Source organism: Mirounga leonina, unplaced genomic scaffold (genome assembly GCF_011800145.1).
Source record: "Mirounga leonina isolate KUSES-001 unplaced genomic scaffold, KU_Mleo_1.0 Mir_176, whole genome shotgun sequence".
In the NCBI taxonomy this organism is placed as follows: domain Eukaryota; kingdom Metazoa; phylum Chordata; class Mammalia; order Carnivora; family Phocidae; genus Mirounga; species Mirounga leonina.
The window spans coordinates 18,788,255-18,812,896 of NW_023270454.1; the positions used below are offsets into that span (position 1 = coordinate 18,788,255).

The 24,642-nt window shown below is 37.7% G+C and overlaps 1 protein-coding gene, 1 long non-coding RNA gene and 1 pseudogene across 5 annotated transcripts in view; 2 read left to right on the forward strand and 1 right to left on the reverse strand.

Annotated features, from left to right (window-relative positions):
* Positions 1–3,475, forward strand: part of LOC118022172 (probable ATP-dependent RNA helicase DDX60) — a 188,767-nt gene extending 185,292 nt beyond the window's left edge. For all 4 annotated transcript variants that reach the window (XR_004682397.1, XR_004682391.1, XR_004682390.1 and 1 more), the window contains one exon: positions 3,416–3,475. The gene's annotated coding sequence lies outside the window, so the exon portion shown is untranslated. The remainder of the gene's footprint in view (positions 1–3,415) is intronic.
* Positions 3,476–7,253: 3,778 nt separating this feature from the next.
* On the forward strand, positions 7,254–12,662 carry LOC118022173. The gene is made up of 3 exons (XR_004682398.1): positions 7,254–8,876; positions 9,601–9,660; positions 12,102–12,662. It is a non-coding gene; the product is annotated as an uncharacterized LOC118022173 (long non-coding RNA).
* Positions 12,663–21,567: 8,905 nt separating this feature from the next.
* LOC118022513 lies at positions 21,568–23,269 on the reverse strand (annotated as a pseudogene).
* Between the last annotated feature and the right edge of the window lie 1,373 nt (positions 23,270–24,642).

Genomic DNA, 24,642 nt, shown 5'->3' on the forward strand with positions numbered 1-24,642 from the left:
CTGATCACATTCTCTCCCCCCCCTTTTTTTTAATCCTCTTCTTTCTTTTTTCAACCAACTTCTTATCTTATCAATTCCTTTTATAAAATCTTTTATAATTTTCATCTTTACAGTCATATTCCATCCCTTCATCATATTAACCCTTACTTTTGTACATTATAAGTTTTTCTTTCTTTAAAATTCTGGGAGGCACTTTCCTCTAACAGACGTCTAAAATCTAGTGTGTGGCACTGATCTTTGCACCAGCCTGATCATATTTGATCATATTCTGTTTTTTTTGTTTTGTTTTGTTTTTGTTTGTTTGTTTTTCTCTTTTTCTCTTTTTTTCTTTTTTCTTTCTTTCCCTTTCTTTTCCCCCGGTTTCAGTCTTTTCTGATTTGTTTACTGTATATTTTCTGGGGACGTTGTTACCTTGTTAGCATTTTGTTCTCTCATTCATCTATTCTCCTCTGGACAAAATGACAAGATGGAAAAAATCACCTCAAAAGAAAGAACAAGAGGCACTAATGACTGCCAGGGACCTAATCAATATGGACATTAGTACGATGTTGGAACTAGAGTTCAGAATGATGATTTTAAAGAGACTAGCTGGGCTTGAGGAAATCATTGGTTGTGATCCCTCCTCTTTTATTCATGATTTTATTTATTTGGGTCCTTTCTTTTTTCATTTGGATAAGTCTGGCTAGGGGTTTATCAAACTTTTCAATTCCTTCAAAAAACCATCTTCTAGTTTTGTTGATCTGTTCTACTGTGTGTGTGTGTGTGTGCTTAATTTCTATGTCATTTATTTCTGCTCTCATCTTTTTTTTTAAGATTTTATTTATTTATTTGCAAGGGTGGGGGGAGAGAAGGAGAGAGGCAGAGGGAGAAGCAGGCTTCCTGCTGAGCAAGGAGCCTGATGTGGGACTCAATCCCAGGACCCTGAGATCATGACCTGAGCCGAAGGCAGACGCTGAGCCACCCAGGCATCCCTCTGCTCTCATCTTTATTATTTCCTTTCTTCTGCTGGATTTAGGCTTTATTTGCTGTTTTTTTTCCAGCTCCTTTAGGTGTAAGGTTAGGTTGCATATTTGAGCCTTTTCTTGTTTTTTGAGGAAGGCCTATATACTTTCCTCCTAGGAGTGCCTTTATTGTACCCCAAAGGTTTTGAACTGTCATATTTTAATTTTCATTTGTTTCCATGTATTTTTAAAATTCTTCTTTAATTTCCTAGTTCACCCATTCATTCTTTAGTAGGATGTTCTTTAACCTCCGTGTATTTTTGGTCCTTCCAAATTTTTTCTTGTGGTTGACTTCAAATTTCATAGCATTGTGGTCTGAAAATAGGCATGGTATGATCTCAATCTTTTTGTACTTGTTGAGGGCTGATTTGTGACCAAGTACATGATCTATTCTGGAAAATGTTCCATGTGCACTCGAAAAGAATGTGTATTCTGCTGCTTTAGGATGAAATGCTCTGAATATATATGTTAAGTCCATCTGGTCCAGTGTGTCATTCAAAGCCCTTGTTTCCTTGTTGATCTTCTGTTTAGATGATCTGACCATTGCTGTGATTGGGTATTAGAGTCCCCTTCTATTATTTTATTATTATACATGAGTTTCTTTAAGTTTGTTTTTAATTGATTTATATATTTGGCTGTTCCTAAGTTAGGAGTATAAATATTTACAATTGTTAGATCTTCTTGTTGGATAGACCCCTTTATTATGATATAGTGTCCTTCTTCATCTTTTATTATAGACTTTAGTTTAAAATCTAGTTTGTCTGATAAAAGGATGGCTACTCCAGCTTTGTTTTGATGCCCAGTAGAATGATAAATGGTCCTCCATTCCCTCAGTTTCAATCTGGAGGTGTCTTTGGGTCTAGAATGAGTTTCTTGTAAGCAGCATATCAATGGACCTAGTTTTTTTTTTTTTTAATCCATTCTGATACCCTAAATCTTTTGATGGGAGCATTTAGTCCATTTACATTCAGAGTAATTTTTAAAAGATACGAATTTAGTGCCATTGTATTACCTGTAAGGTACCATCGTTCCTGTAGATTGTCTCCATTCCTTTCTGGTCTTTGTTACTTTTGGTCTCTATTTACTCTCAAAGGGTCCCCTTAATATCTCTTGCAGGGTTGGTTTAGTGTTCATGAATTCCTTGAATTTTTGTTTTTCTTGGAAACTCTTTATCTCTCCTTCTACTCTGAATGATAACCTTGCTGGATAATGTATTCTTGGCTGCATATTTTTCCCATTTAGCATGTTGAACATATCATGGCAGTCCTTTCTGGTCTGCCAGTTCTCTGGACAGATCTGCTGCCAGCCTTATTTGTCTATCCTTATAAGTTAAGGAACTCTTGTCCCTAGTTGCTTTCAAGATTTTCTTTTATCTTTTTAATTTGCAAGTTTCACTTATAAAGGATAGCCATTAAAATACCAAACATCTAATTAGAGCAAGCTATCTAACATATTTACCTTTTAGTATAACTTTCAAGAAATATATTTTTAGGTTTTTATTGTAATGTCTTAATGTAAAACACACAAATGTGTAAAGAAATTCCTCTTTGTTTCATTCTAATGTTTAAATTTACCTGGGAAATAAAATTATTTATGATAATAGTTACAAATACCCACCCTCATTCATGATTCTTTCCTGGTATTTGTCCTTACCTACTGTTGAAAGAAATGACCATAAATAAATTATTCTCTTCTGACTGTTTTGGGTGTATTTCTGAGATGAGGATGTTCGTACAGAATAGACTTGGGTCTGGAAAGAGTGAGATTGCACACATCTGTGACCCAGGTTTTAGTGGCGCAGAGGCCAGTTGGTATCTTACAGGATGGCTGATACAGGCCTGTTCTAATGACCAAGGAGCCTCTTCTCCCTTCTTCTCTACATCATTCCACCCAAACAATGAATTATTAATTGAGGAATACCCCAACATATCTCAAGGCTAATTTTGGCACCAATAGAAAGTCAATTACAGTGTGTGTTAGAAAAAAGAGATTCTGACAGATAAAATTTTTCTCTACTTATCCAGCTATAAAGTACTTGAATTTGTACGCAATTGTTAGGATAATTAAATTTTTTTCATCAAATTTAATGTTAAAAATGCAATTCCACTGGATATAGAAAATAAATAAAAATTTGGTGGGTATGAAAAGTGAGAGAGGTACAGAGTTTTTAAATTTCTTGTTAAATATATATTAATACAAATTCATGAAAATTAATTAAATGGTAAGCTGATAAACAGACAACATAGTTAATGCCTGATGAATATCCTCTAATAGGGGCAGTTATGTTTTGGGCTTGAATTACCTGGCATTCTTTTGACCTGGGTTGCATAGACATAACCTTAAAGTTAAAAAATAAAGGAACACATTGTAATCAATATATTTACTAATTTTTCTGAACATAACTTTATATTCAGTTTTTAAAATTAGTTTCAACTGCTTGAGTTCAAAGAATAATTTTGTGGCTGGCTGAAATAAAAAAAAATGAAGAAAAACCTTAAGAAGCATTATGAAATTTCTCTGGCCTGTACTTATACTGACTGCAGTTGTGGATAATCAGGTAAGAGAAAAAAAATGGGGATACATTTAGTTTGCTAACACTGTTGTAACAAAGTACCACAGACTGAAGGCTTCAACAATAGAAATTTATTTTCTCATAGTTCTGGAGGGTAGAATTCTGAGATGGAGGGGTCAGCAGGGTTGGTGCTTTCTGAGAGTCGTGAAAGAAGAATCTATTCCAAGTCTCTTTTCTGGCTTGTAGATAGCTGTCTTTTTTCTCTATCTTCACATCATGTCCCCGTTTTGTGTTTGTGTCTGTTCATTGGTATCAGATTTCAAGTTTGAATGTTGGGTACTGTGGAACTATTCTGCTTAAATACCAGGTATCAGATATTTTATAGGTTAAATAGGCTTTGGGTTCTAGACTAAAACACAATCACTCTTTTTAGAAGTGTGTTTAACTCTGCACTGATTTCTAAACATTTAAAAAAAATTTTATTTAAATTCAGTTTAATTAACATATACTGTATTATTAGTTTCTGAGGTAGAATTTAGTGATTCATCAGTTGCATACAACACCCAGTGCTCATTACTTCAAGTGTCCTCTTTAATGCCCATCACTCAATTAGCCCATCCCTAACATATGACACAATTGTGAAGTTGAAGAATAAATGCTTTAATTTGATACTGTGTACTCTTTGGGTATTTCAGACTTTAAGGAAGATCTTACACAGACTGAGAGGAACAAGACAATGCTATAAACTACATTGTCTGTTACAGTGGGGCATTGGATATCATCACAGATCAATGGAGTAGAAACAAAAATTGTAGAGATGCTTTTCAGACTGAGGCACATCAAGGTTGGTAAAGTTTGTTGATCATTTTCCTAAAAACACTGCCTTCATTCCTTTAGACTAAGTAGGGGAAAGAAATGTACCCTGACAGCTTATAAGAAAGTCACCCTATCTACCTTCTCCATAATCCACTTAGAGGGATGCTCTGCTAAGGTTTTAGCATATTTTATTCCATTCTTTTAAATACATTTGTAAATGGTTAATATATAATGTGTACACAATTTGGTATTCTGTCTAGTTGCCTAATAGTAAATAATTAAGAATATTAATTGGCATTACATAATAAACATTTTATGACTGCATCAGGATATACACATATATAATTTACTTAAATATTCTGCTAATTGTTGAAACTTTTTGCCTATAAACATGTATCAGCATTTCTGATTTTTGACTTGGAAATCAATTGATTCTGAAAAGTGAAGTAACAGTTCAGAGGGCAAAAGTGATTTTAAGTCTCTGAGAATATATTGTCAAATTTCTTTCCAGAATGACTCTGTTTGCTTCACCTTGACAAATTTTGAGTATTATGGTTAGAAAGTGGAGTTGTATATATAGTACAGGGAGTATCCTATATACCACACACCCAATTTCCCATATTATAAATATCTTACATTAGTATGGGTATATTCATTACAATTAATGAATTAATACAGGTAAATTATGTTTTAACTTAAAGTCCATTCTTTATTCCGATTTCCTGTTATTCCCCCTAATGTCTTTTGTCTAAAAGTTCCAAGATCCCATCCAGGAGACCACTTTACATTTAGTTGTTGGATCCCCTGAGTGCCTCTTAGCTGTGACACTTTCTCAGATTTGCCTTGTTCTTGAAGATCTTGGTGGTTTTATGGATTACTGGCTAGGTGTTTTGTAGAACATGCCTCCATTGGAATTTCTCTGGTGTTTTTCTCATCATTAGACTAGGGTTATGTATTTCTTGAAGGAAGACCACAGAGGTAATTTCCCACTCTTACAATATCAAATCAAGGATAAGACTACTGACATGACTTACCACTATTGATGTTAATTTGGGGCACCTGGCAAAGATAGTATTAGTTATATTTTTCCACTATAAAGTTACCTTTTCTTCCTGCTTTCCATACTGTTTTCTTTGAAAGGAAGTCACTCTGTGTGGCCAACAGTTAAGGAATAGGTAGTCCCACTTCTTTATAGTTGGAGTATCTACATAAATTATTTGAAATTCTTTTACACAGGTGATATGCTATTTCTCCTCCATTTACTTATGTATCCAACATTTATTTATATCAGTATGGACACATGGGCATTTATTTTATGCTTTGGATTATAGTTCAGTGCTACTTTATTTTTTTTATTGCTCAAATTGTTCCAGTTTTGACCATTGAGAGCTCTTTCACCTACTTGCATTCCTTCGGCATGCTTCCATATTGTGTGTTGTTGTTGTCATTGTTGTTGAACACTTTCTTACTTTCCAGCAAAATAAGATGTTGCAAGCTCACCTTGTATATTTCTTGTCCCAGTCTTAGAATCAGTCATTTCTCCAAAGAGACCTAATTTTTTTGGGGGGGGGGGTGGTGCAAGTCTGAGAAACTATTACAATTGAGAAGAGCCTAGTTACACATGTCTACTAAATATAAAGTGATGCCCTGGATGGATCCAGGAAAAGGACACTAGGTAAAAACTAAGAAAATCTGAAAAAGTATGAACTTTTGTTAATAATCCAATATTTTTTCATTAATTGTAACAAATGTGAGTACAAATTTAAAATGTTAGTAATAGGGGAAACTGGATGCAGAGAATTTAGGAACTCTGTGCTATCTTTGTAAATCTAAAAAGGTTCTAAAAATAGAGTTTATTTGAAAATATGTTTCATACATGAATTAAAAGATGTATTCTACAGGTATGGCTGTAGTGTCCTGTAAGGGTTCTTAATTTAAATCTGTATTAGTTATAATTTTTTTTTGTCTTCTATCAATTACTGAGAGTGGAATTATTGAGAGTAGAAAGTGTTAAAATCTCTCACTCTTACTGTAAAATTTTTTATTTCTTTTTGTAGTTCTGCAAGTTTTAGTTCATATGTTTTAACATAAACTATATTGTATAAAGATATAGCCTTAAGGACAAAACACACAGAAAGCTCCCTGAGGAAAATAGAGAGATTACTGTAACTGACTTCCTGAAAGGAAAAATTAAATCCAGATAAGTAAAAATTTACCTATAAAAACTGGAAGAAAATAATCATCCAATTAGATGTTTATACAAAGCAAAGCTATCCTTCAAGAATGAGGGCAAGTGGAAAATTTTGGACTAATAAAAACTGAGAAAGTTTATCATCTCACCTGATCACCAAAATGAAACTAAACAATTCAGGCAAAATAAAGATGATTTCAGGAAAATAAAAGATGGTCAAACATACACAAAAGATTCTAGAAAATGGTAAGTGGGAGTAAATTAAAACTATTATTATCTAAATAAAAAATTATTTTATTTTTATTTTTTAAAAGATTTTATTTATTTATTTGACAGAGAGCAGAGAGAGAGAGCACAAGCAGGTGGAGTGGGAGAGGAGAAGCAGGCTTCCCACAGAGCAGGGAGCCCAATGCGGGACTCATCTCAGGACCCTGGGATCATGACCTGAGCCGAAGGCAGGTGCCCTAAATAAAAAAATTTTAAATAACATCTTAAAATAAATAAAGAGATAAAATTTGTTTCAAAAATGGGAGTTGTTTGAGGTAATATTTCAAAAGGAGGATAAAATTATTGATAAATTTTGGACTTTTTTTTTAAAAGATTTATTTATTTATTTCGGAGAGAGAGAGCGGCGGGAAGGAATAGAGGAAGAGGGAGAGAAAAACTCAAGCAGACTCCATGCTGAGCACAGAGCCTGACTCGGGGATCAGTGCCATGACCCATGAGATCACTGCCAGGACCCATGAGATCAGGACCTGAGCTTAACTGACTGAGTCATGCAGGCACCCCAGTTTTGGACTTTTATAGGATAAATACAGATTATGTAAATTTGTCAGTACTCACCGAGAGAACAGAATTTGAGTGTATAATATCCCAACTGCAGAGGAAAAATAAATAGCATGAGAAACATCTAAATAAATCAAAAAGTAATCAAGAAAGCAGACAAAAAGATTTAAAACACAAATAGAAAGCACATATAAAATGGTAGCTACATCATCAAATATATCAATTATATTAAACGCATTGGGGTTCTTGCTTTGCCTCCGATTTTATTCCCTACTCTTTTCTCTTAGAAATATTTTAATATAAAAGTAATACTCCTTTTATAACCTATTGCTTTTATTAATACAAAAAAAGAATGCTTACTGAATTCACATTATTTTGTAATCTGGATTTCACATTATTTTGTAATCTGGAAATGTAATATTAAGGAAAAACATTAAAGTGAATGCAGATCTCTAGGAGACTCACAATTATTTATTCCAAATGAAAATGTAGTTTGCATTTTTGGTGACACTGGCTTCCCATTGGATTTTACTCATAATTTCAGGGGGTCTAATTAAGTCAATATTTAGTGCCTATGTATACACCTATGTATTTGTATGTTAAATTTGTTTTTCTGATTTTTTTCTACCTTCCACCCATAGGTAATAACAGCTACCTCAACCCTTGCTTTGGGAATTAATATGCCATGTAAACCTGTTGTTTTTAAAAAAGATTCTGTTTATCTGGATGCCTTGAACTTTTGACAGCTATTTATGCTACATGCCTTTTGTTACATTTGTATACACAGGGATCTGGAACATCCATTCAGTAAGCCAAGATAAATCACATTTATTGTGAAACATTTAGAGATTACATAAAATACTTGAAAATCGGTTCTAGATATATGACATGAATATGATTATATTTAGAGATGTTTTAAGCAATCATTGACTGGCTAAACAGATTAGTTTTCTTGATAATATTCTTGCTTTGGTAAATATTATTGAACTTGAACAAAAATAGTATGAAGGAGAGGTAACCACATCTTTGGAGTACCCGATTGGTTCCAGGCACCAGTGATTATAAATGGGCTGTCTACAATGTTCTCAGTTCAGACTAATTTCTAGAAATACATTGGTAAATAAGATGAAAATTGTCTTGCTTAAAAATCATGATCTTCGAACAGTGATTACTAAAAAAGCAACCACATTTTAGGAATATATTTGTAAAATAAAATATTTTAAACTTCTCTGAAATTAACATACCAACCAACAAAGAACTCTTTCAAGGTTTTTGAAAGTTTAGTATTTCACATGATATAGGTAAGTTAGACATTAACCGATTACAGAGACAAAACATGAAATTATTTTAAAAGTTATGTGATCATCTCTTTAGATGTCTGGTCGTGCAGGAAGATGTGGAAAAGATCTTTTAGGAAATGGGTTCTTCTATGATATTCCATTACCTATGACAGGCACTTAAAGTCTAATGTGTCCATCCATACAGAAGGGTCAATTTCCTCTAAGAATATCTTTGGTTCTCTGACTTATTAGTTGCTAAAGCAAACGACAAAGAGGATGCCAAAGCAAAGGTAAACTGTTTCATATTATTTAAATTACTTTAATGAATTTAATTATTTCAGCTCAACTTTATAATAAGTTACAAAACATGAAGGGAATAAAATGACAATGTGCTGTAAATAAACTCACTGTAACATTTGCTTCTATTTTACATTACCCTTATTTAACACAAAAGCATGTTTTTAACTTTCATGCTTTCAAACATATGGAGAATTAAGCCCATGCTTTTTCTGTTATAATTATCCCTGGGCTCTGCATATGTTAAAATAGAAACTTTTTTCTGTAAATATATATGGGCTAAAACATTTTAAAAGTCAAATTTCAAAGAAATAATTAATGGTTCAAAAAATGTACAAAATCCTGAAATGTTCATAATTCTTGGTTCTAAATTTTTATGTTTACTTCTCACCTGTCATGCAATTGTGATTATTCCTCTCTCCCTCTGAATTTTTTACCATTTTCTGTTTATACATACATGTATTTAGTATAAAACATTATGAAATACCTAATTATAATAAGTATTATAATAATATAATAAATAATATAATAAAGCAATATGCAATGCCTAATTTAAAATGTAAAAATGTACCATACATTGTATATAGTACATAAATATATATAGTAACATGTTCCATGATAGAAATGTTTAATTGTCCTTTTGGGTATTACCTTTGGAGGACCTACTACAAAATTTGCTTAATATCTAACTTGATATTTTGATATATGTCTCTATAGACATTATCAGTTCTCCAACAGTCATTGATATTCTCCAAGCAACTGAAGATCAAGTGCATGGTAAAATTTTATTTTATATATTCTTTGCAATTCTGGGTCACAGAGGTAAGATTTAAACCTGTTTTTCACTAAGTCAAGGTGTTAGTACATGTATGTACCTCTACTGTTCTAACATCTCCCTTGTTAGTGTGTTTGATAGTTCTTATTTGTTTGATATTTCTGAGATCAAGAGACTAAGGTTAACATGTTAAAATTGATTTCTAGGAGTATGTGCATCAGGAATGTATTCCCATTGGATATTCTAGACTTGTGTCCCATTTGCACTACCATGAACCTGTGAATTTTGTTTTAGTAAGCTTGCTAGTCAAGGTTTTTTCACAGGTTGTGTATTCTGAAACATAGATGGTAAACAAGTTTTCCTTTCTCAAACTTCCACTCATTAGATAGTGTGCTTACACCGATAGAATTATAGCAAACTGTTTTCAGTTTTCTATTCCTTTAATGTTGTAGTACAATACACACAATATTTATGAAATAAGTATAATTCAATGATGATTACTTTCTATGATCCTTTGATGGAAAAATATAGACTCATATAGATTAAAAGCTTTATGGTGTGATCTAGTAGTTACTAAGGAATGTGATATAATATTATTTTAATCATTTTTATATAATGGAATATTACTCAACCATCAAAAAGAATGAAATCTTGCCATTTACAATGACGTGGATAACTAGAACTAGAATATATTATACTAAGTGAAATAAGTCAGTCAGAGAGACAAATACCATATGATTTCACTCATATGTGGAATTCAAGAAACAAAACTGAGCATAGGGAAAGGGAAGGAAAAATAACATAACATAAAACACAGAGAGAGGCAAACCATAAAAGACTCCTCACTAGAAACAAACTAAGGGTGCTGGAGAGGAGGGAGGTGGGGGGATGGGGAAATTGGGTGATGGGCGTTAAGAAGGGCACATGATGTAATGAGCACTGGGTGTTATATGCAACTGATGAATCACTAAATTCTACCCCTGAACTAGTAATACACTATATGTTAACTAACATGAATTTAAATTAAAAAAAAAAAAAAAGGAGAAGCTGAAAGAAAAAGTAAAAAAAAAAGCCAGATTCATGGACTCCAGCTCTGCCACTTAGCATGTAGTATCCAGGGCTGTTTCTTATCTGTAAATTGGGAATCATAATAGTATCTACTTCAAAGGATTGCTATGAAGATTAAAATAATTAATATATGTAATTGGCACTGTTAGCTCTTAATTTCATAGCTAGTGTTATTTTCAGATGAAATGACTGGCCACTGGAAAAGCCAAAAGAATCAACAGAAAAAAATGATTGCAATTAATGACAGTTTAATAAGTCTTCAAATGCAAAAGAGGTTTAATAAAATGTATAGTTTTCCCACATTCTAAAGTTACAGAGAAAATAAAATGTAAAATAATCTAACAGTAAAAAATGGAAATTATCAAGATACTATAGTTCATTTGTTAATTTGGCAAAGATTGCAATTACTAGTTATGTTGACAGGGCTATAAATAGTTTTATGACTTAAAAATATTCTTTAATATAGTAATTCTACTTCTTAGAATTTATAATAATTATATAATCAAAGATAGAAAAATGATGTAAAAATTTATTTTATTAGTTTCCCAAGGCTGCTGTAACAAAGCACCACAGACCGGGTGGCTTAAACAACAAAAATTTGTAAGCTCTCAGTACTGGAGGCCAAAAGTTCAGGCAGCATTGGTTCCCTCTGAAGACTGAGGGATAATATTCCTTGCCTCTCTCCTAGCTGCTGATGGTTTGCTGGCAATTCCTTGGCTTGTAGTCAAATCAGCCCAATATCTGCCTTCATATTCATGGTGTTCTCCCTGTGTGCATGTCTCTGTGTCCAAGTCTATCAGATTAGGGGTCCATCCTACTCTAATATGACCTCATCTTGACTATAACTGCAATGCCCTATTTCCTAATAAGGTTACATTCTGAGATACTGGAGCTTAGGATTTCAACATGATTTTTTGAGGAGCACATTTCAGTCCATAACATATCATACTTACATATAAATAAAAATTGGTGCTACCTATATATCCAACAATAAAGGAAAGGTTAGATAAATTTTAGCATGCCTAAATGTGGCTATATTATACAGCCACTAAAATTCATGTTCGCAAATAATATTCTGTAACACAGCAAATGCTCCAGATATAATGTTAAGCATTAATATTAGACTGTAAAACTGAATACTACATCATAAATTTGTATATACAAGACTGGAAGGGAATACTATATACCAAAATCTCCATGGCCCTCTATCCCTTTAATTTTTATATTTATACTTCCCTATAAATAATAGAATTCATACTTAGAAATATATTTCCATCCAGACTTTAAAAAATATTTTGACTCTGTGTCTCACAGACTTTGGTAATCCTCTGTCTTTATTTTGGATATTTACATTCATCCATTTCATTGTTCCCAGGTAATTCTAGATGATCTTCTCAAGGACTTTGCTACAGTGGTTGAGAAACACAATGACAAAATTCAAAAGAATTTTGGTTTCTCCCTCTTAATGATTTCTAAGTTGGATGACATGAAAAAAGCATACCAACTACCTCTGTCAAAAATTGGTAAGATTGTGGAATGTACATGAACATAACGCAAAGTCAATAAAAGAAAATGAATGTAAATATTTTGAGATAAAGCTAAACTTTAGAAAATGAGGACAAAATTATTGCAAATAAAATATACCAGAAACAATCTTTCAGATCTATGCTCTAGAATTTTATACCAGAAAGGTCTCATATTATTTGGGATTAGTTAAACCACCCTGGATTTGACTTGACACTAAATGTGTAAAATATGTCTATATTTTTCTAGTGTCATTATAAACTAACAGACCATTGCATGGGCTAAATTTATTCTAGAATATCTCCTCTCCTATTGATGCTGTTTGCCTTTTAGTAGATACTGGCATTCTTAACTAGTTAAACTTTCAAATCTGGATAACGTTGAAAATATACGAAAAGGAATTTTGGCATATTTATTAAGGGTCATAAGTGTCTTATATTTCCTTGAGTACTATGGGGGGCAGCAAAGAAGGTGTTTCCCATGTCTTTGAGGAAAGGATAGAATAAAAGAAAAAGAAAATAACAAAAATATAGGGAAAATTCTGTAATGTATGCCAGGTAGAGTAAAGGCGTTAGAAGTAGAGGATATACTTAGCACCCCAAGATGAAAAGGAGAGAAGGAGAGGGCACTCAGAGGAAAATGAAAGGTGGCAGAATTTCCCTTCCTTCATTTCCATAAGCAAGGAGAAAAAAATGGAGCAGTAAGGGTTGCTTTGGTTTATTCGTATTTCTGGATAGACTATTAGGTTGGAATGTAGAGGCTTGTGAAGGACAAGAGAAAATGGTCAGTTTATTCAATCATGGAATAAGAAGTTAACTAATCAACTTCACAGAAAAGAACTTAAGTGTTTCAGGGCAATTACCTGCATTTGGGACTTAGAGGGGTGAGTACATTTATTTTTCCTCTCTGTTTTCCTCTGGGATGATTTCTGTGGTAGGCGAAATAATCCCCCTCCCCTAAAAAAAAAAAAAATGCCTGGATGCTAATCTTGGGAACCTGTGAATATGTTATGTAGCCAAGGTGTTACAGAACCTGGACTGGATCACCCGATGGAAGAACCAAGCGTCATTCAGAGATCTTGGAGGATAGGAGGTTTATTTAATGCCAGTGGGCTCAGAGGAGAGTGATCTCCAAAGGTCTGAGACCCAAGCACAAACAAAGGGGGTAATTTATGCACTTCTACTTCCACACACTGGGCAATCTTGGTGCGTGCGCAAAGCAGGGCGGGGAGAGGAACCTGGATTGGCGCGTGTGGGAAGCAGAGCGGAGAGAGAAGAACCCAGAAGAGCCCTGGGGCAGGGGCTGGGACTCCCTTGTTGGCTCGGTTGGCCATCTTAGGACACAGATTTTTCCTTATTATTCCCCCCGCTTTGATGCCCCTTTAAACACCTAGTTTAGAGGGCATCATTTTCATTCTCTAAGGGGCGATAGTGAGTAAGGAGCAAATGTAGTCTGATCTTAGCAATTTGAGCAGTGATAAACCTAGTAAGGGCTCACAAGGACCAAATGCTGCTGTGAGGAGGAGCATTAGGAGGGGGCTGATGAGGGGGGCAAACCAAGGGAACCATTGTGAGAGGGAATCCTACCAAGTCGTCTGCTGGAGTGCTTCCCACCAGTGATTCACTCATTCCTGTAATTGGTTCAGAGTTTCTTGGACCACCCCCAACTCATTAGCATAGAAACAACATTTCTCCTGTAAGAAGAGGCAGAGTCCCCCTTGCATGGTCATGAGCAAGTTGAGCCCATGCCTGTTTTGGAGGACCACTGAGGCCAGTGAATCGAGTTGGCACTGCAGGGCCAGGGCTGATTGAATGAGGGTGGAAAAATCTGCCATGAGTTGTTGAGTTAGCCCCTGGTACTGAACTTGAGGCATCCCAATGCTGGTGGTGCTGAGGGCAACACCTGACGTGGCCAGCACGCTCACAATAAGAGGGATGGCTGCGGGGGAACGCAGCTAGGAGGTCTCCATATAAGTGGGGCATCGCTCCCGGGGAGGACTGAAAGATCAGGTAAGAGACTGACAAGTGTGCATGATTGATCGCGTGGGGTGATGCAAATATATACACCTTGATCACAAGACAGAAAATTGTTGTTAGGCACACAGACCCGACTGTGACCTATGACAGGAGAGGAAGGTTTCCGTACAGTGGTACCAGAACCAGAAAGGGATAATCTGAGGTCTCCGGTGCCAAGGTGGGAGGTGACATGGTGGACTGGTTGAGGATGACACTTAGGTATTGGACGGGACTGGGTTTCATACAGATCCAGCAGTCAGATGCTGGGGGTGGTTTTGAGTGGTTAAGTGCTTGGTGGGAGGTGTTAATCATACCTAACAGTTGCAGTATAGATGCTTGCTGTGTGTGGATGGGGGACCCAGGCATATGACAGGGTGAGTTATTTTCTGTCTGACTCTGAGGGTTGACTGCAAGGCTTGGGGTGAACATGGACTTAATCATAAACTTGGTCATGGGGTCGGTCCCTATAGAGTGATATTGGCCCAACAGGAGAGTGATTCTTGTGGCCCATGATGTGGCACTGGGTTCTAGGACTGAGAAAGTGAGTGGTATACAGTGATTGTTAGGGCAAGAAGATGTTGTGTGACAAGGAAATCTGGATGTCACTGTGCTGTATGAGGATCCACCACCCCTTGGACCATTGTTCCATTCCCGGCCAAGTTGCCACCCAGGACTTGCATCCCCAGGCTTGTGGGCAGAACTGGGGGCAGGTGTTTGGCTGTTGCATAGGGCCCCCACAGATGTAGATATCTACCAGCCAGTAACCTCTGTGAGGGCCATGGTAGCAACAGAGTCTATGAGGTTCCCAGGCGGTATCAAGAAGCTGGCATCCATCAAAATGGAGGTCAAACTTTGGTGTGTGCCCATCCCAGTTGGAAGAAGTCAGTGGGGGTGCTGGTGCGGGGTTGAGGGGGATAAGCTGGAGAGTCCCTTTGCTAGTAATGGTGATACGAGAGTTTGCCCCCCTTGCCAGGCCGGGCAAACTAGAGGCAGTGAGGAGGAACAGCACACCAGGTAGCAGAAGACCAGGACTGACTGGGGCCAGGAAGACCATGGTGAAATGTGCTCAAGGGTAGACCACAGAGGGCCAGTAAAAGTGGGGTCTACAACCTTAGGTAGAGGGAGCCATCGTGCCTAACCTGGCAGCAGATGAAACCTGGACAAGTGAGTGCAGTAATACACCCTAGGGTCACCCAATAAGCAATGACAATAGTAAGCCTCTGGGGGAAAGTCCATCAGGAGGGGCAACAGTGTAGAGTTTGACTCCCAAGATGAAGGAAATCACACCGATGAGAGCCAGGGACCATGGTGAGCCGGTGTCCATCAGTCGGTGGGGTCTCATTGAAGGTGAGGTCCTCCTCTCGGGGTTCTTCATTGTAGTGGCTGGGCTTCTGAGCCTTTCCCCGGTTGGGACATTCATTTTTCCAGTGACCTTTCACCTTACAGTAGGCACATTGATCCCTTGCCAAGGGGGTCCTGGGTCTCCCCCCTTTTGGTGGTCGGGGTCTCCCCACCTTTGTGTTGTCCTTTTCTTTCAGGGTGGCGGCGAGGAGGCTGACTTTCTTTTTCATCTTTTTGTTGGCTTCCCGTTCGGCTGTGACCTCCTTGTTCATGTAGACCTTATTGGCAGTCTCTATTAGCTGGGTGATATTCATCCTGGCGAAACCCTCTAGTTTCTGAAGTTTTTTTCTGATGTCTGGGTGGCCTGAGCCACGAAGCAGGTGTTTACCATCTGTTGGCTTTCCTGTGCCTTGGGGTCAAATGGAGTGTATATCCTGTAGGCTTCACGTAGTCTTTCGTAGTAGTCCCTGGGGGACTTCCCTGGTTGTTGAGTGACTGAGGATACCTTAGTCATGTTCATGGGTTTCTTAGCTCCTGCCCGGATTCCCCAGAGGAGGGCCTTCCTGTGCCGGTGGATGTGGGCTTATCCCTCGGTTGTGGTGAAGTCCCATGCTGGGTGCTCTTTGGGTGAGGCCGTATTAGCCCAGGCAGCAGGGTCAATTACTCCCACTGGTCTTCCTGGTACTGCCGTGCACCTTTTATTATTCTCCTCCTTTCCTCTGTGTTAAATAGGGTGCAGAGTAACTGTTGACAGTCTTCCCAGGTTGGCCTCTGGGTCTGGGGGTGCTGGGGATCCTCGGCCTGGGGGCACCAGTGGATCCTCTGGGCCTGGGGGCGCAGGTGAGACTGAAGGCTGCAGAGTGTCTGGAACTGAAGGGCCAGGTGTAGATGGTCTTGGAGGTATGTATGGTGGGGGTGGGATCGGTTCCCACTTGGGATCTCCGGCTAGGATTTGTGGAGACTGGGGCTTTTGCTGATTTTCTTTAGGTCACTTGGATGAGGTGATTAAGACCCTGGCCTGTCCCTGCCTATTGCAAGCGAATCGCACCCAGGGGGGGAAGGTCTAGGCAATTCCTAGCCAGGAGTCAATGTACAAAAACTGGTCAGGGTGTCCTGGTTCTTCTGTTAAGACTCACCATACTCGACAAATCATTGGGACATCCAGTGTCCCTTCTGAAGGCCATGCGACATCAAAGGTGGGCCATTCCAATTCACATAGGGTTCTCAACTTGCCAGGGTTCATCCTGACTCCATAGTCTCCCAAAAATTCCCATAGTCTCTAGAACCATAGGTTTTCTCTGCCCTGACCCCATGGTGATGTCCCTGTGTGTGGTGGTGCAGAGACAAAGGTGGGGGTGCCTCCTGAGGTGAGGAGACCAGTCAGATGCCCATCTGGCCATGTCCCAAAGGAGCTTAGGTGAGGCTTAGCCATAGCGGTCTCAGTGTTGTGACTGATGATCTGAAACAATTCTGATGCTGCCATAGACTGCATGCCATTCACCACGGAATTGCAGATGGGCCCACTCAGACTCTGTAGGCTTCTGGGGACCTTAAGGGTGCCCACCCGTGGAGTCACAGAATCAGTCTGCTTGAGCAAGCCAGGTCAGAGTGCACATTCACTCACACATTCACTCCAGAAGTTATTACATTCCCTCTCTGGGAATCCCTACTTGTGAGACCTCTAAGGTCTCTGGGAGGTGATCAGGCTCCCTTTCACTCCCATGGGTGGGCCTATCTGGGTCCTGGGGCCCCAGGTCTTACTGTAATCTGACGTCAGGACCAGGTCCTCACCTGCCAAGTCTCCTGGAGTCCAGTGGGAACAGCGGAGCAGGGCTGGCCTGAGGTGACCAGGGTAGGAGGCTGCCGAAAATTAGGCAGGGTGTGCCTTCTGCCTTATGATCTCTCATTCTGTCACTGCCCCGCTGTTGCCCCCAAACCGGTGGCAACAATGGGCCAGCATGGTTGGGTTTCCTGGTCAGGGAACCAAAAGTTACAGAACCTGGACTGGATTGCCCGACGGAAGAACCAAACGGCACTCGGAGATCTTGAATAGGAGGTTTATTTAACGCTGGTGAGCTCAGAGGAGAGTGATCTCCAAAGGTCTGAGCCCCGAGCACAAACAAAGGGGGTAATTTATACACTTCTACATACTGGGCACTCTTGGTGTGTGCATGAAGTGGGGCAGGGAGAGGAACCCGGATTGGCCATGCGTGGGAAGCAGAGCAGAGAGAGAACCCAGAAGAACCCCGGGACAGGTGCTGGGACTCCCTCGTTGGCTCGGTCGGCCATTTTAGGACACAGATTTTTCCTTGTCATTGGGAGAACTAACATTGCAGACTGGATTTTCTGGATTGATCCAACGTAATCACAAGGGTCCTTGTAAGTGAAGGAGAGGGGCAGGAGAGTCAGAGAGATGTGATATGAGAGAGATTTAACTGATCCTTGCCTGCTTTGAATGTGGAAGGGCTCAAGGACTGTGAGCAAAGGACTGTGCAGCAGCCTGTAGAAGCTGGGAAAGGCAAGGAAGGAACCAACACAGCTCTGACTACACTTTGGTCCAGAACTTTCATAACCAACTTAGGTTGTGTTAAGCCAAAAGTTTGTGGTAATTTGTTACATCAGCATTAGGAAACTAATACAGCTTCTGAGAAAGTGGACAAGTACATAAAAAAGAATGACAAATAATAAGCGATATTTTTTCTTAAGTTTCTGTTAATTGAGGTAAAATTCATATAACATACAATTAATCATTTTAAAGTATATAGTCCTGTGGGCATTTGGTATGGTAAAAATGTTGTGTGACCACCACTTCTATCTAATTAAAACAAATACAATCAGACAATTAGGTTTTCTTTTTTTTAGTTTTTCTTTTAATTCCAGCTGGTTAACAGGATCAGATGATTGTAACTGTTAAATAGAAACTATTTAGAGTTTCTATTAATAAATCCAAGTCATGCATTTAATTTTGGGGGCTTAAGGGTCAAGCATTAAACCCTTGTGTTTTTCCTCTAAAGTTGGGATTAACAGAACAATTAATGTGGAAGTGATATGGATGAAACTGAATTAGCATGAGTCGCATTCTCAGTCAAATGTGGTTTATAAAACATAGTCCCAAGTGAAACTGCAATTACCTGTCCCCTAAATAAAACAGCAATATCCCCCTCCTTAGATTCTGTCTTCTACGTTACTACATAATACTACATTATGTATTTCCCTACATAATAGGGAGAATACAAAGGTGTATCTTCTTAGTAGGAGGGGGGTCTGAAATAGAGAGAAAGACAAAGAGAAAGGGACAGACAGAAAGACTGGCAGAGGAAGACACAAAGAAGTCTGTGTAGGAAAGGCAGAGCCACATAAGGAGAGAGAAACAAAGACAGATATAGAGACAGACAATCGGAGAAAGAAGTAGGGAGAGATAAAGAAATGAGACACAGTGGGATGCCTGGGTGGCTCCGTCGGTTAAGCTTCTGCCTTTTGCTCAGGTCATGGATCCCAGGGTCCTGGGATCAAGTCCTTCATGTGGCTCCTTGCTCAGCACAGAGCCTGCTTCTCCCTCTGCCTGCCACTCCCCCTGCTTGTGCCTTCCCCACTCTGACAAATAAATAAATAAAATATTAAAAAAAAAAAAGAAATGAGACACAAACACAGAAAGACAGAGATGGACAGAAATAGAAATAGAGAGGAACATATGGGCAAAAAAGACAGACTGAGTGAGACAGACATAGAGATTAACAGAAAAAGATAAAGACAATGAGACAGAAAAAAGAGAGACACAGTACAAAGGAGAGGAGTAAAGAGGAACAACCATGACCAAGAGGCAGAGAGGGCAACAGAAGAGAGGTGGCAGGTCATTCAAAGAGAAACAATGAAACACACAGAGCCAAGTGTGTTATTGTCAGAGAAAGAAGTCAGAGAAGAGAAAGGAAGGAGGAACTGGAGGGAGGAAGAGAGGGGGAAGACATAGAGAAGGATTTGAGTCAAAAGACAATAGCTTCTTCTCCCAAACTCACCACTCAGGCCTGGGGTGACAGGAGTGAGTTTGACAAGGGCTAGAAATATTCCTCTATTGTTTTTGCCTCCTGGTGACTAGCAGGAATTTCTTCCTTTCTGTTACAATATGAGACTTAACATAAGAAAGTGGGTGATGATGTCAGTTTTAACTCTATTATGAGAAAATTTGCAGTTTTTGTAGCTTCATAGCATCTTGAGAAGAATTAGCTGACAATGAATCATATTTTAGAGGACAAGTGGATGGTGCTGGTTCTTGACCTGAGATCCTGAGATCCACTAGTGTCCAATGAAGCATGTTTCTTATATTACAAATGGTGTCTATCTAATTTCTGAGTGGATAGACATGGAATTATCCAACTGGACCACTGATGACTATAAATAATAATGCCACTAGCACTTGCCAGAATGAGTATAGTGTAGGGAAAAAAGTTTTCCCAGCGATAATCCAGAAATATAATTCTTAAATTTTCATCTTAATTATTTTCCTTTTTTAAAAAAAAAGTCAATAATTCACCTAGTAATAGTGGCATAAAAAAGTATAACTTGTTTTTTTTTTTTTAAAGATTTTATTTATTTATTTGAGACAGAGAGAATGAGAGACAGAGAGCATGAGAGGGAGAAGCAGACTCCCTGCCGAGCAGGGAGCCCGATGTGGGACTCGATCCAGGGACTCCAGGATCATGACCTGAGTCGAAGGCAGTTGCTTAACCAACTGAGCCACCCAGGCGCCCAAAAGTATAACTTGTTTTAAATAATGTGTTTAATAGAACTGTTTTCAATTCATTTATTTGATTTTCTAATTAATTTCTTATTAGACTTTTTAGGTAAAGAATGTAAAGACTCTGAACTCGTTTCTTATTTGCTGCCTGGGACTGAAAATAGAATGATTGTCTTCCCATTTGTTTGCCTGTCCAATATAACTGATCAAGATTTATTTGATATGAATGTGATAAATGATGTATATGAATTTTGGTGTGTAACTTTATTTTATCCTGTTTATTCATTTAAGGGAAATAATTTTTATGTCATGGTAATATTAGCAAAGTGTCTAGTAAAACAAAGCCATCTTACTCTTATTCCAGAATAGTAGTACTTTGTACTGAAGTGGAAAAAAAAATTTTTTTTTTAAACTACTTGAGTAGGGGCGCCTGGGTGGCTCAGTTGGTTAAGCGACTGCCTTCGGCTCAGGTCATGATCCTGGAGTCCCTGGATTGAGTCCCGCATGGGGCTTCCTGCTCGGCAGGGGGTCTGCTTCGTCCTCTGACCCTATCCCCTCTCAGGTGTTCTCTCTCTCTCAAATAAATAAAATCTTTAAAAAAAATAAACAAATAAACTACTTGAGTAGTTTTAGAATAAAAATAATTGATATAGGGACACCTGGGTGGCTCAGTTGGTTAAGCATCTGCCTTCAGCTCAGGTCATGATCCCAGGGTCCTGGGATTGATTCCCATGTCGGGTTCTCTGCTCAGTGGGGAGCCTGCTTCTCCCTCTGCTGCTGCTCCACCAGCTTGTGCTCTCTCTTTCTCTGTCAAGTAAATAGATAAAATCTTTAAAAAAAAGGAATTGATATAGATAAAGAAAAGAATGTTAGTTTCTCAATTAATCATCATGTATGAATTATGTCTTACTATGTTAATCACTGTACCGTAAGCCCTTGCCTCTCCAGGTGTGAACCAAAGACCAACAACGTCCGTGTCCCCTGCTAGAAATGATGAATCTTGGAAGCCACCTCAAACCTAGTGAGTCCAAAATACACAAACGTTTGAGAAGCCCTGCTATAAGTCTTTTTTTTTTTTCCATTTTAAAGAGTTTTATTACACGATGTTAATATTCAGGACACTTCAGAGCACCTTATACTTCTAATCAGATATTTGGTAACTGATTTTAAAGTGTTACTTGAGTATTTTTCTCATACTGGCTTTCAGTCAAAAATACTACTTAGTGATTGTTTAAGAGATGTTAATTTGATTAAACAGTTTATCCTTAATAACCTGAGACATCAATCCATGGATAGCTTCTGTGGTAGTTTTATAGCTGTCTCTTGTAGCTTTGGCAAGTTTGTCTTCTGACTTTCTGTCATGTGTTTCTAAACCCAACATGAAACTCCCTTGTCCCAGCTGGGCTTCTGACTGTTCTAATTTTTCAGACAAATCAAAGACCTGACCAGTGGTATAGTCTGCATTAGTAAGCAAACTAGAGGAACTCAGTATATTCAATCAGTATTTATTCCACAAAAGCTCAAGCAATTTGCTGTCCAATGAGGATTTGAAATATGAGACTTCTAAGGCATAGTATTATTTGCAATGTACACCAAAGTCTTCTATTTTATTAAGTGGGATAGTCTGGTACTCAGAAGGTCCTTTATCAGGGGGTTTGTAGCCCTTTGGATATGTCCTAAAGGCTTCAGGATTCACTTTTCCTTCAGATATTGTTCTTGTTGGGTCAATTACTACTGCTACGAATGGTGCCTGGATCTGCTGATTGAGCATCTGGGTACTAACATCAATCCCAGAAAGCCAGCAGCCGTAGCCAGGATGGCTGTGATACCAGCCAATTGCATTTTCAAGGCGGCCAACCTGTTTAGCATTTTCTATATACGCAGCCATGTACTCATATGCAGCAGCCTGAGCGTTGACTCGGGGTTCAGTGCCCTCTACAGGCAAAGCAAAACTGTCCATAATGATCATGGTCTCACCATCCACCTTTCCCAGCATTAAGCCCATCACTTCCAAGTTGCCTCCTGATCTGGCATGCATCATCATTTCAGTAGAGCCAATGCTGAGATTTTGCAGTACTTAAAGTAATGGTGACTCGCTAGGTTCCCGGGTGTGGGCTTCGGACCCTTCCCACCACAGGTGCTAACTTGTACTAGTCTCTCGAGGCAGTCATGACCTGCTATAAGTCTTTTGAGGGCAGTTTGTGTTTGTTTATTTTTATGATCCTTGCACCTAAAAATGGTGTATGGTACAGAGTAGAAACTCAATAAACATATATAAAATACTTTAATTTTTTAAACTAATGTAAGAACCACTTTGTTTACTGCCCCACGTGATTGAGAACAATGACACAGCCAGCCCTCGCTGGACTCCTGACAGCATATCCATAGCACTCTGATAGGAAATAAATTCTAATGACTACTTATATCATTTGCCCAAATCAGACAATTACATCCTGAAAAACAGTTTAAGAAAAAATAGGGGTGTATGGAAAGGGGAAGAACAAGCACTATTACTGTTATGTGTATCTGATACCAATATAAGTTTGTGGGCTCACAAATATTTTTTCAGGAAAAATGGATTAAAAATGCAGTATATTTCTGAGGCTATAAAAATAACTATGTAGCTTCAAATTTTGAATAAATTAGAGACATATTTTCTCTGATTTCAAAAATAGTTTTAGTATTTTAAGTACTGGCATTTTTACTGATTTTATTTGGTCATTTAAAGTTTGGAGCATCTTAATATACTGAACATTTGACAATATTTCATTAAAATGTATTGGCTTATTGCTTTAGTTTGCTACATGTAAGCAAAGAAAAATGCTAACCAAGCTAAAATTTCTGCATATCCACAGGCCATATTACAAACAGTTGATGTGAATGTAAACAATGTGTCCACTGAATGCTTACATACTGGACTTCTACAAACATGGTTCCCTGTTAGCACTGATTGAGGTTAATTTTTATGACCTTTTCTATTTTAACACTCTTTATAGACATATTTGCTTAATGTTTAATGTGGTGTGACATTATGACATGAGAATAATTTTAAGATGCAATAATTTTAGAGGTCATTAAGATCCAAATTATTTTAGACTATTTTTAAAATACGATTTACCATTGTTATTATTGTGGTGAAGTTTACATAACATTAAATAAAATAAACCACTCTGAAGAGAATTATTTAACAACATTTGGTACCTTCATAGTTGTGCAACAATTAACTCTATCTAGTTACTAAACATTTTCATTAACCCAAAGGGAAATTTTGTGCCCATTAAGTGATAACTCCCAATCTCTCATTCATTCCTTCATTCCCGCAACCTCTGGCAACTACCAATCTGTTCTGTCTGTATGGATTGACTTACTCTGGATATTTAATATGAATGGAATCACACAATATAGGTAACCTTTTGTGTCTGACTTCTTTCACTATAGTATTTCAAGGTTCATACCTGTTATAGCATTAACAGTACTGCACTTCTTTTTATACCTGAATACTATTCTTTTGTATGTTATATACAATTTGCTTACCTAGTTGATGGATATTTGGGTTGTTTCAATTTTGGGTTATAGTGAATAGTACTTCTATGAACATACATGTACATATATTTATTTGAGTACCTGCTTTCAATTCCTTGGGTATATGCCTAGGACTAGAATGGCTGGGTCACATAGTAACCATATGTTTAACTTTTTGAGAAATCTCACATCTGTAATTTTCCTTTTTTTAAAAAAAATTATAGCCATTCTAGGTGGTATGAAGTGATATATATCTCATTGTGGTTTTGGTTTGCATTTATCTAAAAACTAATGATGTTGAGCACCTTTTCATGTTATGACACAATGTATATATGCTCTTTGGAAAAGTGCCTACTGAAGTCCTTTACCCAATTCTAATTATGTTGTTCTTTTTGTTCTTGATTTGTAGATATTCTTTGTATATTTTAGATATAAACCCTTACCAGATACATGATTTGCAAATATTTTCTCCTATAAGGTATCTTTTCCTTTTCTTGATAATGTTCTTTGGTACACAAAAGTTTTTAATTTTGATGAAGCCCAGTCTATTTTTTCTTTTGTTGTTCATGCTTTTGGTGTTATATCTAAGAATTCATTTACAAATCCAAATTAATGAAGATTTATCCCTATGTTTTCTTTCCTTTTTTTTTTTTAAGATTTATTTATTTTGAGAGAAAGAGAGAAAGAGAGGGATAGTGGGGGGGGGGGGGGGGCAGGGGGGGGAAGAGACAGAGAGGGAGAATCTCAAGCAGATTCCCTGCAGAGTACAAAGCCTGAAACAG